Source organism: Balaenoptera physalus, assembly GCF_965194825.1.
Source record: "Balaenoptera physalus genome assembly, chromosome: 2".
Taxonomy (NCBI): domain Eukaryota; kingdom Metazoa; phylum Chordata; class Mammalia; order Artiodactyla; family Balaenopteridae; genus Balaenoptera; species Balaenoptera physalus.
In genome coordinates this window covers 110,587,816-110,605,780 of record NC_138883.1, presented here as the reverse complement: position 1 = coordinate 110,605,780, position 17,965 = coordinate 110,587,816, and the positions used below count along the sequence as shown (strand labels likewise).

The window sequence follows — 17,965 nt, the reverse complement described above, 5'->3', positions numbered from 1 at the left end:
CACAGTTTTTATAAAGGTAAACAGTGAAAACAATACATAGCATAAGCCTAGTATAATTTTAAAAGATAAATCTCTAAAAACGATCTATATCAGTACTGAAATTACACACACAATTATTTTGTAAAATATTTTACCTCAGTTTTTTTCCCCTGTAGAGTCGTACCTACCTTTAAGCAAAAGTAGTGTGAGCAGTTGGCAGAATGCTTTTTGCTTCACTACTCTGATCAGTTGATTAATGCCTTTACTTCTCTTTTCAATTGCTTTATCCACTCATTCATGACTCCTATTCCACAGCTGTCACAGATAACCAACCACCCAAAAAACAAAAAACCCCAAATCCAGAGGTCCATAGTTGACTGTTCTGAGAAGTGACTGAGATAGGTGAGAAGGAGAGAAAAGATAGTTGTGGCCAGCTTTGCGGTGGTGGGAGTGGTGATGGTGAGTGTGTGTGTTTCAAGTATGAGGTTGTTTTCCTGTAGCAAGCTCAAAAATACCACCGTTGTCACCCAGGTCACAAATTGTAACTGTTTCTCATCCCCTTCCACAAATCTATCAGTCTGCCTTTTGTCACTTTTATCCTTCAACTATGCTTTTGATACTGTGTAGGAAGGAAGTGATGAGCAAAGAAAAGGCCGTATGCCTCTTATTTGTTGCTCCTTTTGTTTGGAATGCACTTCCATCTCTCCTCTATTACCCTACTCATATTTCAAGATTTAGATGATAACTCTTTCTTTTCTGACTCCTGAAGGCTAAACTGTGTGTCCTTCTTGTGCTTTCTGTGATTACTTCTGTTATAGTCTTCTCACTTACAGTAATTGTTTGTTTACTTGTCTGCCTTCTCTATTAAACTCCTGTAAGGCAAGGCCATACATAAATTATTTGTCTTTGTGTTCCCAGTGCCTGGTACAGAGCCTGGCATATGGTAAGGTTGCCATTTTGGGATTCTTGTTTGCAAACTACAGAAATCAACTTTGGTTAAAAAGAATTTATTGGAAGGATAGTAGTTAGCTTACAGAAATGACTGAAAGACTGGAGAACCAGACTCTGAGAACAAATAGGAAACAAACTAATCAACCTCAGGCCTAGACCATAGCCAAAGTAATGCCACAGAAATGTCCTTTTTGTTTAAGATACCTTTGACTCCTCCACAGGATGCTGGATGCCATTGCTGGAACGCTGCCTCTGGGTACTGTATGTCACTGCCCTAAGAATGAATTTTAAACTGTCTATGAAACTTTAGCCCTAGAGTCAAATTCTGCATGAAAGCATCTAATTGACCAATCTGTGTGCCTCGTTCCTAAATAACAAAGCAAGTATCTGGTCTTTTTGTCTTCCATGGTTGACTCTATCTAGGGCTTACCTTCCTTCCAAGACACACACAGTGGCAGATTTTTAAAATATAGTAAAGGAGTTCAGATGCTGGACGGTCAAAAATAAAACTCTGATGCATGTCCTTTTCAATAAGCATTTGGTAAATATTTATTAGATGAATGACTGAGAGAATCAGAGTCATAATTTCCTGTCTCTAAACCTTTACATCATCAAGTCTCGAAGTGAATATGATGCTACTTCTATAATTCAGAACAAAATCATTTCCAAAACATCAAATAAAAATAAGCAAAATCAACAAAGTTCTGATTTCTTAAAATGATGATCCCTCATTGTTAAATTATTTAAATAAAATTATTTGAATTAAACTTTTTTGGTGTACTTTTCTGCCATAACCTAAGCACATGTTTATTTGCTTGTATGATAATCTAACACTAAATGGAGCTAGGATTTGAGCTTGGCCAAACTGATTGCAGAGCACTTTTCTCTTTTTATAGTGTTCGTATAGTTGTATTCAGCAGTGACTTAATTGAAACAAAACAACAACAAACTAATATTTTAGAGAGGTCAGTCAGAGAAATGTTTCTGCTTGCAAAAAACAAGTTTTTATTTCCTAAGCCATCTCACCCATCCAATATAAGGTCTTATTACAACTACTTTGGAACACTGGCATTACGTACCAAAGTTGGGTATACATTGACCCTGTATCCTAGCACTTATATTTGTAGGTATTTTTGGCAAATGCATGCATTTGTGCATCAAAAAACATGCACAATAATTTACACATGACTTTGTAATTATTTATAATACCCTAACATTGGAAACAAGCCAAATGTCTATTAACAATGGAATGGATACATAAAATTATGATATTCTCAAAATGAAAAACTATACAGAAATGAAAATGAACAAACTGCTACACATACGAGTATGACTGAATCTCAAAAACATATTGTAGAGTGAAAAAAACTAGACCATACACATACTGTAAGAATCCTTCCACGTTCCATTTATATATATAAAGTTCAGAAACAGACAAAACTAGTTCAAGATAGTGATTCTTTTGGGGAAGGTTGAAGGGGGATTGGGGACTTCCAGTTACTGGTACTGTTGTATTTCTTGACCTGAGAGGTATTTGTAATGGTGGTATTATGTTTACTTTCCTAGAGTTGTACTTTTATATATGTATGTTATACATTAATTAAAAAGTAAAAACAGGGGCTTCCCTGGTGGCGCAGTGGTTGAGAATCTGCCTGCCAATGCAGGGGACACGGGTTCGAGCCCTGGTCTGGGAAGATCCCACATGCCGCGGAGCAACTAGGCCCGTGAGCCACAATTACTGAGCCTGCGCGTCTGGAGCCTGAGCTCTGCAACAAGAGAGGCCGCGATAATGAGAGGCCCGCGCACCGCGATGAAGAGTGGCACCCACTTGCCACAACTGGAGAAAGCCCTCGCACAGAAACGAAGACCCAACACAGCCATAAATAAAATAAAATAAATAAATAAATAAATAAACCCAAAAGAAAAAAAAAAAAAAAAAAATTGGTTTATAAAAAAAAAAAAAAAGTAAAAACAAACAAAAAAACCCCAAACAGACTTGTGTATGGATTAGCTTGGGGAGCATGGCTCAGTGACCACCCTAAAGTTATATGTAAAGTTCTATCTGAATATCTGTATGTGTATTTTAAGGGAGAGAAGACCCATAGCACTAATCAGGTTCTCAAAGAGGTTCATTACCCCAAAAAAGTTAAGAACCCACATCACCAAAGCCTGCATATTCAGAAAAATCATTATTAAACATATTCTTATGGAAAGCTTAATAAGAGATAAATCCTTGTCTCTGTGATCTGGTCCTCTGTGTTTTGGATCCCATCCTCTCATACTTTCTCAAGGCTTTTACAGTTACCTTTCTTTTCTTCATCCTCATTTTCCATGTCTGCTGGATGATTGCCCTTGGCATACCCCCCCTTTAATTTTGTTTATTTAAAAAAGTCCTCTGTTGATTCCATGTCTTCTCAGGTTATCACTCCATCTCCCTGCTCCCCTCTACATCGAAACTCCTGCAAAGGGTTATGTATACTTCCTCACCCCCCATTCTCTCCTCAGCTCATTCCAGTTGGGCTTTCTTCTTACTAACACTTCACTGAAATGGGTCTTCTCGAGGTCACAGTGATTTGAGTTTTGCTGAAACCAGTGGCTCAATAGCTCTCTTTGGGAGCAAGTGGGGTGAGGGCGCCTCAGGTATAGAGAATTGATTTAATCATATTTCTGATTTCATGGTTCACTTTCGTCATTGGCCTGTGTGGGGGCCTGCTTTAATTTTATTTTATCTTCTTTTACCCTCCATCTTCACTCCCATTCCCTTTCCCCCATAGATATCTACTTTAATATGTTTACTTAGCATGTCATCCTGGATATATTTTTCAAAACTATAGTGCTGTTTTGGGTATATATTTTTAATTTATATAAATGATATTTTGTTTTAGATTCCTTTCTGTTTTATACTATTTTAATTCAACACTACATTTAAAAAAATTATCTATGTTGCTATGTTTACATCTGTTATCATTGCTTCTGACTGTTACGTGATATTCAAATCATGGTATCTGCCACATTTTAAAATGATTCCTTTACTTATGGACACCTTGATTTGTCTATTCATTCATTCAACAAATTGACCACATAACTATTCTTCAGGCACTGTTCTAGGTGCTGGTTATATAGCAGTGACTAAAATGGACAAATTCCTACCCTTTTTGAACTTACTAATCTTGAGGAAAGAGAGAGATAATAAATGAAATGAATATGTATAATATGTAGCATGTTAGATAGTGAAAAGTAATAAGGTGGAAAAATTAAAATAAGGAAAGAGCAAATATGAAGTATTGGGTGTGGGAAATTGTTGAAATTTTAAAATAGGGTGGTCATGGAAAGCCTCACGGAGAAGGTGACTTTTTAGAAGGAAGGACCTGAAGATGCAGCTGGCTCAGCTGGCATCCGAGAAGGCTATTCCAGGCAGAGAGAGCAGCAAGGATAGAAAGGCCCTGAGGCTGGAACGTGCCTCGTTTGTTCAAGGATCAGTAAGAAGACTGGCATGTTACCTCCAAGAGTGCTTTCTAAGAGTTTTTTAAGTATGTCTCTTACTATTATATTAGGACTTATTCCTGCCATCTTATTCTGTGTTTTCTATTTACACTAATTTTTTTCCCTTTCTTTCTCTTTTCCAATTTCTGAGGATAAATAATTTTTTTGTGCCAGTTTGAAAATTATGTATTCTATTTTTATTCTTCTAGTGGTTACCCTTTACTTAGATTCTTATTTATATTTATAAATTTTTAAGCTTATTGATTATATATATCTTCCTCCTGAATAAGGCATGTATCTTAGTAGGCTCTCCCTCCTCTCTGCCCCTACAATGTCAGCATTCTCTAGTCTTTCAATACTCAGGATTATTATGGGTATACTTTACTTTTTTTTTTCTTCTTTTTCCTCCTTCATTCCCTCCCCCCACTTCCATTGTTTAATTAGCAATAGTGAACCTTTAAGTTATTTACGCACCCTTTCTTGCCATATCTTATCGAGTCCCCTAGATTTATAACCTTTAGACCAATAGTTTGAGTTTTTATTTGTTTGTTTAGCTGCTTTCTTGGCAAGCCATCTGAGTACTTATATTCCTAAGAATATCTTTATTTCATCCTTGTATTTAAATAATAGTTTAACCATATATTAAACTTCATTTTTTACATTTAAAAAATATTACTCCATTATCTTACTAATTGGAAGTCTGGAGTCAGATTTTTTTTTTTGGTAGGTGAACTACTTTTTCTTTCTGGGAATTTTTAGAATTTTCTCTTTGAGATGTTCTAAGAGTTCCTTATAAGGTGTCTAGGTATTTTTTTCTTATCTGTTATACCAAACTGACATCTTATATCTTTAATTCTTGGAAATTATTGGTCATTATTTCTCAAGTATTTCCTCATCTCTGTTTTTTTCTCACCTTCTGATATTGGCTCTGTTTTTCCTAGCCTCCATATGTGTTCAGAACTAATTCTTTTATTTTTTTTCCTTTCAAATACACTTTATTTTTTAGAGCAGTTTTAGATTCACAGCAAAATTGAGCAGAAATTACAGAGAGTTTCCATATACTGCTGCCACCACACAAACACAGCATCCTCCACTGTCAACATCCCACACCAGAGTGGTACATTTGTTAGAATCCATGAACCTACACTGACACATCATTATCACCAAAGTCCATAGTTTATATTAGGGTTCCTTCTTTGTGTTGTACATTCTGTGGTTTTTGACAAATGTATAATAACATATATCTGCCATTGTAGTATCATACAGAATAGTTTCACTGCCTTAAAAATCCTCTGTGCTTAGACTGTTTATCCCTTCTTCCTAACTTGCTGGCAACTGCTGATCTTTTTACTGTTTTCATAGTTTTGTCTTTTCCAGAATGTCATATAGTTGAAATTATATAGTATAAAGCCTTTTAGATTGGCTTTTTTCACTTGGTAATATGCATGTAAAGTTCTTCCATGTCTTTTCATGGCTTGATAGCTCATTTCATCATAGAACTGAATAATGTTCCATTGTCTGGATGTACCACAGTTAATTTATCCATTCACCTACTGAAGAACATTTTAGTTCCTTTCAAGTGTGGCAGTTATGAATAAAGCTGTTGTAAACATCGTGTGCAGGTTTTTGTGTGGACGTGTTTCCAACTCATTTGGGTAAATACTAGGAAGTGTGATTGATGGGTCATATGGTAAGAGTATGCTTAGTTTTGCAAGAAACTGCCAAACTGTCTCCCACAGTGACTGTATGATTCATCTTGCATTCCCACCAGCAATGAGTGAGAGTTCCTGCCACCCCAGATGCTTGCCATTATTTGGTGTTGTCAGTGTCTTGGATTTGGGCCATTCTAATAGGAGTGTGGTGATTTCTCATTGTTATTTTACTTTGCATTTCCCTAATGATATATGATGTGGAGCATCTTTTCATATGCTTACTTGCCATCTGTATATCTTCTTTAGTGAGGTATCTGTTCCGGTCTTTTGCCCATTTTTTAATTGGGTGGTTAATTTTCTTATTGTCAAGTTTCAAGTGTTCTTTATATATTTTGGATAACAGTCCTATATCAGATACATCTTTTGCAAATATTTCCTTTGTCTGTGGGTTGTCTTCTTATTCTTTTAAGCCTCCATATTTTTAAACTTTTATAATATATATTTTCAATTGCTTTATGCCTTCTTAATATCTCATTCTGATCATCTACTCGTTGATTTTATTTTCAACTATATTCATTTTTTCCCTCATATCAAATATAATATTCAACTATATTTATATTCATTTTGTTATTTAACCTATCTGACTTAGAATTTCAGTTATTTTATTTTTAATACCCAATATCTGTTGTTGGTTCTTCATTATTCCTTATTTTCCTAATATTCTACTTTAGTTTCCTGAAGATGTTTGTCGTGCTTATTTAAGAAATATGTTTGGTCTGGACCAAAAATTCTGTTTCCTCTGGGGTAGGTTGTACCGTTCTTGGCCTTTTTTTTTCTTTCACCCCTCTTTTTTATTCCTGTAGTGTTTATTTTTTTCTTTTCTGGAGCCCATATTCACTTGAGACTGTCAACTACCTTGACTGATAATATGTACAGGCAAAGTCCCAGGTTCAAATTTATGCCTTTCCTGCTGAATTTATAGAGTATAAGTATGTGTGTGGGCAGAGAAGTAGGTTTAGGTCTAAAGGTGGAGATATGCCAGAGAAATAGTTCTGTTTTGGCTATTAGATGTGCAGGTAGAGATATCATGCAGGCATTTTGGATCTCAATAGAGAGTCATGGTTGGTGATATAAATTTGAAAGTGAGCAGCAGTTAGTGGAACTAAAAATTTTCCTGGGAATAAGAAGAAAGAGAAGGTCCTGAAGTTTGGTTTGATTGCTGAAAGAAGGTTAAGGGAGTTTAAAGAATAGAAGTGTATCTGGGCCTGGTCCTGGCCATCAGAATGTTTAGAAGGAGCAATGTGTCATCTAGCCTCACCAACCTGATCTGCTTTATCTTTGTCAAATCTGGGTCATTGTTTCAGACTTCTGTGGAATAGTCTACATTGTATGTAGTAGCAAGAGACCTGGGATAAGGAGTTTTAGGCCCTGCTCTGCTAGTGAAGAACTGTGCCATTTTGGGCAAGTCATATTTACCTTTCTACCTTTTTTACTCTAAAACTTCTATGAATCTTTAAGGAGGTATGGTTATAAATAATCTAGACCAACAGTTTGACTAAAAAATATATATATTTTCTTGAGATGTTTCACCAAAATAGAATTAGTTAATAATAGTACAATTAGTTTTAAGTACTGATGGATTACTTTTCAGAAAATTCTTCTAATTCACAGTGCCATTAACAATTTTTTTGTTAAGTATTTATTTATTTATTTATTTATTTTGGCTGCAGCAGGTCTTAGTTGCGGCATGTGGGATCTTCATTGTGGCATGCGGACTTCTTAGTTGCGGCATGCAAACTCTCAGTTGTGGCGTGCATGTGGGATTTAGTTTCCTGAACAGGGATTGAACTCGGGCCCGCTGCACTGGAAGCACAGAGTCTTACCCACTGGACCACCAGGGAGGTCCCAACAATTTTTTTAAATGTTTATTTATTTATTTGGCTGTGCCAGGTCTTAGTTGCAGCACGTGAGATCTTTAGTTGGGGCACACGGGATCTTTTAGTTGCGGCATGTGGGGTCTTTTAGTTGCAGCATGTGGGATCTAGTTCCCTGACCACCTGGGCCCCCTGCGTTGGGAGCGAGGAGTCTTAATCACTGGACCACCAGGAAAGTCCCCCACTAACAGTTTTTAAGTGTACTTATTTCTTTACAGCACTACAGCATTGGGTTTAATGTTTTTTTTCATATTTGTTAATTTACTGGACATAATGTAAAACCTTGAAGTTTAACTTCTATAATTATTTGCAAGGCTATCAGTTCTTCCAAGTATTTGGGTTTTCTTGTGTATGAACTATTTGTTTGTAGTCTTTGATCATCTAGTAAGTCCTACAGATTAAAAAATTGTATCAGTCACTATTAAGTGGGAGAATAACAGATGTCTCAAAGTTGTTTTCAAGTATTAATTAATTCTCAAAGGTCTTTTCAGGTGCTTATTAACAAATAAATATGTTACTTGTTACAGTTTGTGGGGAAAAGTGGATTTTAAGCCTTTAAAAGGCTTAAAGTACTATATTTAAATAGGTGGTGAAATGAAATAGTTAAGAAAGTGAAATGTTCAACATTAACCAAATGAGAGAACTATAAATCTTGATATCTACTTTTCAAGAAAGGTGATATTTTTAATCAATGAATCTCATTTGTATTATATGTTAATATAGCTGAATTTTAGATTACTTGTCTGCTGAAAATATATTTTTAATCACCCCAGTGAGTATTTCTAGTAACCATGAAATGGAGAAGAAAAACCAGATACTTTATGTTTAAGAGAAGCTTTTGGGAACATCCCATTGGTGGCAACAATTCATTTTAGATACCAGCTAACAAATGTTTATGATGATTCAGGGGACTTCTCTGGTGGTCCAGTGGTTAAGAATCCACCGTCCAATGAAGGGGGCGTGGGTTCAATCCCTGGTCAGGGAACTAGGATCCCACATGCCATGGGACAACTAAGCCCACACACTCTGGAGCCCGAGTGCCACAACTAGAGGGCCTGCACACCACAACTGCTGAGCCTGTGCACTCTGGAGGCCGTGCGCCACAACTAGAGAGAAACCCGCATGCTACAACAAAGGTCCCACATGCCACAACTAAGACCCAATGCAGCCAAATAAATAAATAAATAAAAATAAATACTAAAAAAAAAGTTAACTCCTATCAACACATTAAAAAAAATGTTTATGATAATTCAAAGAGGAGGCAAGAACTTTGCGATGTGGGAGTGGTATTCATATGTGAAATTAAGTAAAAAAAAAAAAAAAAGATGGTGCAAGAGACAAAATTTAAAACCAGACTTCCCTCTCACTCTAGACTGGTAAGCATCATATATTTGCATTTCTTGTATAGTATTGAATATGAACAGATTTTCAGTATGAGACTGGTAGTTGTTTATAGGGAATTGTTTATAAGAATGATAAATCTAATAGTTTCTTTATTTAAAAAGAATGTAAATAGCATTAAAAATTCTCCAGGGCTTCCCTGGTGGCGCAGTGGTTAAGAATCTGCCTGCGAGTGCAGGGGACACAGGTTCGAGCCCTGGTTTGGGAAGATCCCACATGCCGTGGAGCAACTAAGCCCGTGTGCCACAACTACTAAGCCTGCGCTCTAGAGCCTGTGAGCCACAACTGCTGAGCCCGCAAGCCACAACTGCTGAAGCCTGCGTGCCTAGAGCCCATGCTCCACAACAAGAGAAGCCACCGCAAAGAGAAGCCCACACACCGTAACGAAGAGTAGCCCCCACTCGCCACAACTAGAGAAAACCCTTGTGCAGCAATGAAGACCTAATGCAGCCTAAAATAAATAAATTAATTAATTTAAAAAAAATTATCCAGATACAATTTCCCCATAACTCTCTAACCATTTCTCACTTTTCTCCATCCCATTTCTGCACTATTTTTTTTACTCATCTTTTTTTATTACTTTTCTTGCCATATCTCTTTGTTCAACTTCTTTCATTTTCTATTTTACTCTTTTCTCTGATTTTTAGTCATTCATTCTTTTTCTTACTTGCCAATTGCCCCACTCTCTTCAGCCAGTTTAACTTCTCCCACTTACCTATTAACTTTTTTTTCCATCAAAGCCCACATTCATGAATTAACACACAGGGCTCCCCAAGGAATTACTTTCTTCTCTTTCATTCTTGAATTGAAGTATAGTATAGAAGAACTCCAAATTAAAAACCATGAGAGTTGAGTCATAAATTGATGTATTTGGTCTTAGGCAAGCTGTTTAATGTTTATGCCTCGATTTCTTCATTTATAAAAAAGATTGAAACTAAATCTCCAAGGAGCCTCCTAGCTCTACAGTCCTATGATTCTGTGGTGTCTTAACTTTCACATGTTTTTCCTACTGTGCTGACCTCATTCATTTAATAAATATTTATACACCTACCATGTATTTATAACTCCTATAATTTATGTGAGGAATCAAAAGAAATAAAAGACAGGGTTCCTGCCTTTGAATTGTTTATAGTCTGTCTGGAGAGACAAGAGGTATCTGCATATTAACCTTCAGTTATTTCCAGTCTTTCCTGTTCTTTCTACACCAGATCCATATTCTCAAGGGAATACCAGCTATTTTATTTTATTTATTTTTTAAAACATCAGTTTTACAGGTTCCCCCCCGCCCACCCGGTGGCCACGCCGCACAGCATGTGGCATCTTAGTTCCCCGACCAGGGATCGAAACTGCTCCCTCTGCATTGGAAGCTCAGAGTCTTAACCACTGGACCACTGGGGAAGTCCCTGCTACCTTAGTTCAAACCTAATTTCTGGGGGAGGGGCAGGTTTACCTCTGAACACAGTAAAAGACTCATTTTTATTTTCTTATACATCTAGGAATCCCCACTGTAGTTGTTCTGTAGCATTATTTTATGTTGTCCACTTGATTCCAGTCTGGAATTTTTTCATGATAGGAAAATTTATCTCAGAACCAAGGGGATTGATTTTTATTGTGATTTAGTAGATGATCACTCTCTGTCCCTATCTTTGCGTGCATACGTATGTCTGTGCATTTATGTTTGTATAATCATATTCAAATGTAATGTTCCAGATGGCTGAGTGAATGTGACCAACAAGTCTTTCCACACGTATATGCTTTTTTCTCTGGTTTGTTTCTTCACCTATGTTGTAAGGGGGTGTTGCTTTTAGAGACGTTGTCTTTTCCTTTCATTGGCCCTATGTGCTCTCTGGTAAAAATATACCACTCCACAGGGATTAGGGACAGTGGGGGGAAGACAGGAGGGAAGTGGGCGTACTTATAAAAGGTCAACACTGGGACTTCCCTGGTGGTCCAGTGGTTAAGACTCTGCACTCCCAATACAGGGGGCCCCGGTTTGATTCCTGGTCAGGGAACTAGATCCTGCGTGCCGCAACTGAAAAAGATCCCGCATGCCATAGTGAAGATCCTGCATGCGGCAACAAAGATCCCGCATGCCACAACTAAGACCTGGCACAGCCAAATAAATAAATATTTTAAAGAAATAATTAAATAAAAAATAAAAGGTCAACACTAAGGATCCTTGTGATGGAACTGTTCTGTATCCTGACTTTGGTGATAAGTACCTGAAGTGACACGTAATAAAATTGTATAGAACTAAGTACACACACACACACACAAACACATATACACAAATGAATACAAGTAAAATTGGGGAAAACAAAATAAGATAGGGGAATTGCATCAATGTCATATCCCTAGTGTGATTGTACTATAATTTTGCAAGATGTTACAATTGGGAGAAACTGGGTAAAAAGTATACCAGATCTCTATTATTTTTTCAACTGAATGTGAATCTACAATTATTTCAAAATAAAAAGTTCAATTAAAAATAATAGCAATTTAAAGGGGTCTGTGCTGAAAGATAATTTAACATATGTAGCTGCAGGAAGCACATTGACATATCACTTTGAGGAGCATGACTTTCCATTTACATCAAAGGATGCTCTACTAAATAGATTTTACACATTTTTTATTGCAAGTTTTCTTATGCATGTATGGAAAGTGAAGCAGTAGCTGTGATGTGTTGTCTCCATTAACAGAAGAACTTTGTGAACACTTAAGTGATGCCAGTTTTATATCAGTCTCATCTTCTGTGTACTGGGAAATCAGTTAATTCTAATAATGGGTCAGTTTTTTCATACAATTCATGGAATCAAAGTAAAGGTTTTGGAAGTTCATACTGTCAAAGAGGAAACATTTCATATTGTGAATGCTGCTGTAAATCTAAAACTTTCAACATTGAACAAAATGCTTTATTTTTTTAGATAAATTTATTTATTTTATTTATTTATTTTTGGCTGCATTGGGTCTTCGTTGCTACGTGTGGGCTTTCTCTAGTTGCAGCGAGCAGGAGCTACTCTTTATTGCAGTGCTCGGGCTTCTCATTGCGGTGGCTTCTCTTGTTGTGGAGCACGGGCTCTAGGCACGCGGGCTTCAGTAGTTGTGGCTCGCGGGCTCAGTAGTTGTGGCTCGCGGGCTCTAGAGTGTAGGCTCAGCAGTTGTGGTGCACGGGCTTAGTTGCTCTGCGGCATGTGGGATCTTCCCGGACCAGGGCTTGAACCTGTGTCTCCTGCATTGGCAGGCAGATTCTTAACCACTGCGCCACCAGGGAAGCCCCATTGCTTTGTTTATTGAGTAACAAACAAATGTTAAGTTTAGTGGAGCATAGAGTCATGGTCAAAAACAATGTTCGTACTATATTAAGAAACTCAATGTAGCAGAAAATTTATTTGGAATTGGTTATATACTACATTCACAATTCATAATTGCATCAAAACAAGCCTGATATTCTATCAATAAAATAGGAGCTGTAGTTTTCAAAATTTGCAAGTGTTTTTATGTACATAGAGTATTTCAGCTAGAACATTTTTGTGATAATCTGATGGTGAATTTAAAAAATGTTTCAGCAGGTCAATATTTACATTGTTTCTTTGCTGCCTGTCAGCAATAAGATTTAAGAAATGTTTGAAAAATATATGTACCACTCCATATTTACTGACTGAAAATACTCAGTGAATCTGAGGTGGAGTGGTATCCTAGTTTTTAAAACATATATATCTATTTTGACCATTTTTAGCAATCTAAAATGTAACAAGATTGTACTTATGTTACTTCTCATTCATTCTTTTCACCCTCCATTCCATTCTAAGACACTTTAATCATATCTTGACTCAAATGATTTTGGCCCTTTCCCCACTCCTCTCCTACTTCCCAGACACACACCAAGGACCAACCAAGTTAGGTAAATCTGGTGTCTGCTGTTGTTGCTATTTCCCCGTTATTAGTAGATATTCAGTATTGGTTAAAGCTGTGGTTTCTTCCTCTTGTGCTCGTGCTTATATTTTTATTCTAGGAATGAGGTACTATACATAATGCCTAAGAAATAGGCATGTTTTTCTTTCTCCTTGTTCCTGTACACATTTAGGCTTTTGTGCCCTTACTTATTTTTTTGTTTTCTCTCTTTGTCCCCCTTATTTGCTTTTTTTTTTTTAAGTATGTATCTATTCTGGACTGAAATGTGTTTTCTGGAAGAGCTGGTATATGAAAATTACTTGTTGACTCTTTAACCATATGAAAACAATATATGCAACCATTTTGTTTGAAAATTATCATTGTTAACAGGACTTTTAAGTATCCACAGGCATCTTCGGGGGAAATATTTGATTGGAATTAATTTAAGCTTAATTCTTATTCTTTTTAATACAGTATTTCTCAAACTTCAAGGCTTGCAGAATTCACAAATTGAGATCTGGCATCATTTTCAGAGAGAGACTTTCAGTAATGTGTAAGTAGTTTTTTTTTTCATTTCGATTTGTTTTTATTAGCTGTTTTCCGTATAAACACAGTGAAATGTTAATTTACCAGATCTCTTAATAAGAATTTGGCATATATTCACCAAGTAATGGATTATGAGTAACAAGTGACACAAAATAACTTACTGAAAGGAGATGTTTTAAGTGTGCCCTGGGTCAGTATTAACTGAACATCATTTATTAGAAACAGCATCTCCAAATATAAAGAATACTGGTTTAAGGGACTTGAGTTCTTGCTCAGGCTCTACCACTAACTAGCTGGGTCTCCTTAAGTAAGCCATCTTCTGTTCTTCAGTTTCTTTGGCTATAAAATAAAGGATAAGACTATCACTAATGAAAAGATCTCTTCCCCTTTAAAGGTCTATTATTCCTATCTTAATTTTTTAAAATATAAATTGTTAATCTTTCAAAAGGGAACCGTCAAATTACACAGCTGTGTTTTGATTTTTTTGTTTTTGGCTTTTGCTCGGGAATAGATATTGAGAGGGGAAGTGGTTCCAGAGTAGACTAGAAGACATAAAAGTGCCCCCTCGCTTAAGAAATTTGCCCCACATAGTCCATCAATTTGGGTTACTAAAAACTTACTTTTAAAAAGTCAAGTTGGGGGGCTTCCCTGGTGGCGCAGTGGTTAGGAATCCGCCTGCCAATGCAGGGGACACGGGTTTGTGCCCCGGTCCAGGAAGATCCCACATGCCGTGGAGCAGCTACGCCCGTGAGCCACAACTACTGAGCCTGCGCGTCTGGAGCCTGTGCTCCGCAACAAGAGAGGCCGCGACAGTGAGAGGCCTGCACACCGCGATGAAGAGTGGCCCCCGCTCGCCGCAACTGGAGAAAGCCCTTGCACAGAAACGAAGACCCAACACTGCCAGAAAGAAAGAAAGGAAGGAAGGAAAGAAAGAAAGAAAGAAAGAAACTAAGATCCAATTTGCTTGTTACCCCCTCAGATACTTTAAAAAAAAAAAAAAAAAGTCAAGTTGGGGGATTTCCCTGGTGGTCCAGTGGTAAAGAATCCACCTTCCAATGCAGGGGATGCGGGTTCGATCCCTGGTCAGCGAACTAAGATCCCACATGCTGCGGGGCAACTAAGTCCACGCGCCACAACTACTGAGCTCACGTGCCTCAACTAGAGAGCCCGCACGCCGCAAACTACAGAACCCACACACTCTGGAACCCATGCGCCACAACTACAGAGTCCACGCACCCTGGAGCCTGCGTGCCACAACTAGAGAAGAGAAAACCCACATGCCACAACTAGAGAGAAGCCCACACGCTGCAATGAAGAGCCTGCGCACCACAATGAAAGATCCTGCACGCCTCAGCGAAGATCCCGCATGTTGCAACTAAGACCCGATGCAGCCAAAAAAATAAATAAATAAACCTTAAAAAAAAATTCACAATTCAAGTGAAAAAAAAGCAAGGAGCATATTGTAGTAGATACAATATGCAAAAAGAAAATAAAAGTCAAGTTGCCTTGGGTGGGTTAAACCTTTTTTAAAAGAAAGCAAACCTACTGTTAAATATGATATACAAATAAGATTTCTTTCCTTTCGAAACCTCCATAGAATACTGATGCTGAAGGAGTGCCAATTTTCAAGGAGATGGGGAAAGGAACAAGAAAGTAGGAGTCACTTCTATGCATGGGGCTTTCAGGAGAAACTGGTAGAAAAACTTTGGGGGCTTCCCTGGTGGCGCAGTGGTTAAGAATCCACCTGCCAATGCAGGGGACACGGGTTCGAGCCCTGGTCTGGGAAGATCCCACATGCTGCGGAACAACTAAGTCCGTGCACCACAACTACTGAGCCCACATGCCACAACTGCTGAAGCCTGCGCGCCTAGAGCCTGTGCTCTGCAACAAGAGAAACCACCTCAATAAGAAGCCACGCACCGCAACGAAGAGTAGCTCCCAGCTCTCCGCAACTAGAGAAAGCCCGCATGCAACAGCGAAGACCCAATGCAGCCAAAAATAAATAAAATATGAATAAATTTATTTAAAAAAAAAAAAACTTTGCGCAGGGTGAAGGCAGGCACTTGGGATCTGGAAGGGTGGTAGGAGAAAAGATGGCTAGAGGTGGAATAAAAGAATAGAAAGAGATGTGGAAAAATAAAACTGAACAAGAAACTCTTTGAAGGCAGAGGCTAGCTTTCATCAGTATCGTCACTGGCTCTTAGAATAGTGTCACATCTTAAAAAGTATTTATGAAAAATTCATTGAATGAATGAATCAATTACTTATTCAGTAAATTTCTAATTTCGCCCAAGGCCCTGATGGTTAGTTAGACTCAAATCATCTAGTTTATCTGTGTTTACCCTACATTCAAAAACTATAGTATTTAAGGTAATTGGGGTTCAGAAAATTGATTATGAATTATAGAAAAAAGACAGTACATTTAGTGTAATATACTTGAGGAAGGTTATAAAGTGAACTATTTATTCACTTAAATTTTTTTTAAGCACCTACCTACCATACTTTGGGTACTAGCTGGGAGAGGAAAAATGGGGTACTAATTATAGTGTATATTTCTATTTGATGGAATATTATATAGTCATTTAGTATAATTATGAAGATTATAACAGTTTAGACTAATGCTTTTTAAATAAAATAAAAATATTTATATTCTATATTGTAACTGCATGAGGATTAGAAGGATGTTTTCTGTTCTCAAAGAAGACTAGGAAACTTTGTTAAATATAAACCAGATTTATTATTGTAAATGGGATTATAGAATTTCTTTTTCTTTCTACTGTTCTGTACAATTCATAAAGTTTAAATGAAAATCCACATACATTTAAATTGTTTTGAAAAATAAGATGAACATATATCGACTAGAAAAAGGTAATAGTGTATCATCAAAGGGAAAGGGCAAAACTGTATTTGAAGGACAGTAGATAGATTACCTTGGTTGGAAGAAAAATGAGAGGTGAAGTTTAGAAAAAGATGGGAATGAAGGTCTCTAGCTTAGTTTTGATAATGTAAGGAAAGATGAGCTAGGTTAGGTTTTTAACTGTGGAATTACATTTTTTTTAAAAAAGAAAGAAAATTTCTTCTAGCTTATTTATTGAAGTGAACTGGAGTGAGGGGGAGTTGAACTGGTCCATCGTGTTATCAACCGTTTTCATGTATAATCTTGAGTTTATGACTATACTAGGCCCTATCTGAAAGACTTTGCCCCTTTTACCATTTCAGTAATAGTGTATAATTTTGCAAAATTTATGTTCAGATTCGTTTTTCATATATCTTTAAAATGTTATCACTGATTTCCACTCTTGCCTTTTCTTGTCCTTAGAGTTAGCCTAGGTAGCAAATGCTTTACTACTTGACCTAATGGAGTGATAGAAGAAACAAAAAAGAATCTGAATTGATTGGGCAGAGATAGAAAGGGAGAAAAACAGGTCAGTCTCCCTTAGTTGCTGAATGAGTAAGAGCTTTCTTGTAATGATTTCTCAATTTCGCTCCCATGAACCTTTTAGGAATAGAGAGCACATCCTTCTTGTTTTCTAATCTCAAAGAAAATAGATGTAATTTGAAATGAAATACTAGCCAAGTAGGTATCTGAAATTTTAAGAAGATGTCTGTAAACATCTTATGAGCTAACTCCTTAAGTTATCTGTATCATGTTGAACAAAGAAGAATTAAAAAAACAATAACTGATTAATGATGTAGTATTATTACTTGAACTTTAGTAAAGTTGTTTCAGGGTTTTATACTACCGTGATTATTTTGAGAACTGTTGGATCAAATATTTGTTTTGTGTGGCCCCCCCATTTCCAAAACAAATTTAAGGAAATTTACCTTCTAAAAAAAAGAAAAGAAAAGAAAGGAAATTTACCTCCTAATTGTTAAGGGTTTTTGCTCTGATGTACTACACTAAAAGTCCAAGCTTTGTACATGACTACGAATGCTTTCCTCAGATGCTCTTACCAACATAAGGCATTTTGTCTTAATATAAGTTTAGTATTTTCCATGAGGATTGTAAATTTTATACTCCAGTGGAAGTCTCTTGGTTTCTTGGAATTGTTAGGAAATACTATTCATTATTTATTTCTGTGTTAAAGATTTTCAGTATTTTCTCTGCCTTGTAATTTGCAACAATGT

General features: G+C 36.8%; 1 protein-coding gene across 11 annotated transcripts in view; it reads left to right on the top strand.

Moving 5' to 3' along the window:
* The window catches only part of DENND4A (DENN domain containing 4A), a 134,653-nt gene that overhangs the window by 15,542 nt on the left and 101,146 nt on the right, over positions 1-17,965 (top strand). For 8 of the 11 annotated variants that reach the window (XM_082444731.1, XM_082444725.1, XM_082444726.1 and 5 more), the window contains exon 2: positions 13,766-13,844. The exons of 1 other annotated variant lie outside the window; for it this stretch is intronic. The gene's annotated coding sequence lies outside the window, so the exon portion shown is untranslated. Of the gene's footprint in view, positions 1-13,765; positions 13,845-17,156; positions 17,263-17,965 lie in introns of all 11 variants that reach the window. 2 more of the 11 variants (XM_082444729.1, XM_082444728.1) reach the window with 1 other exon arrangement.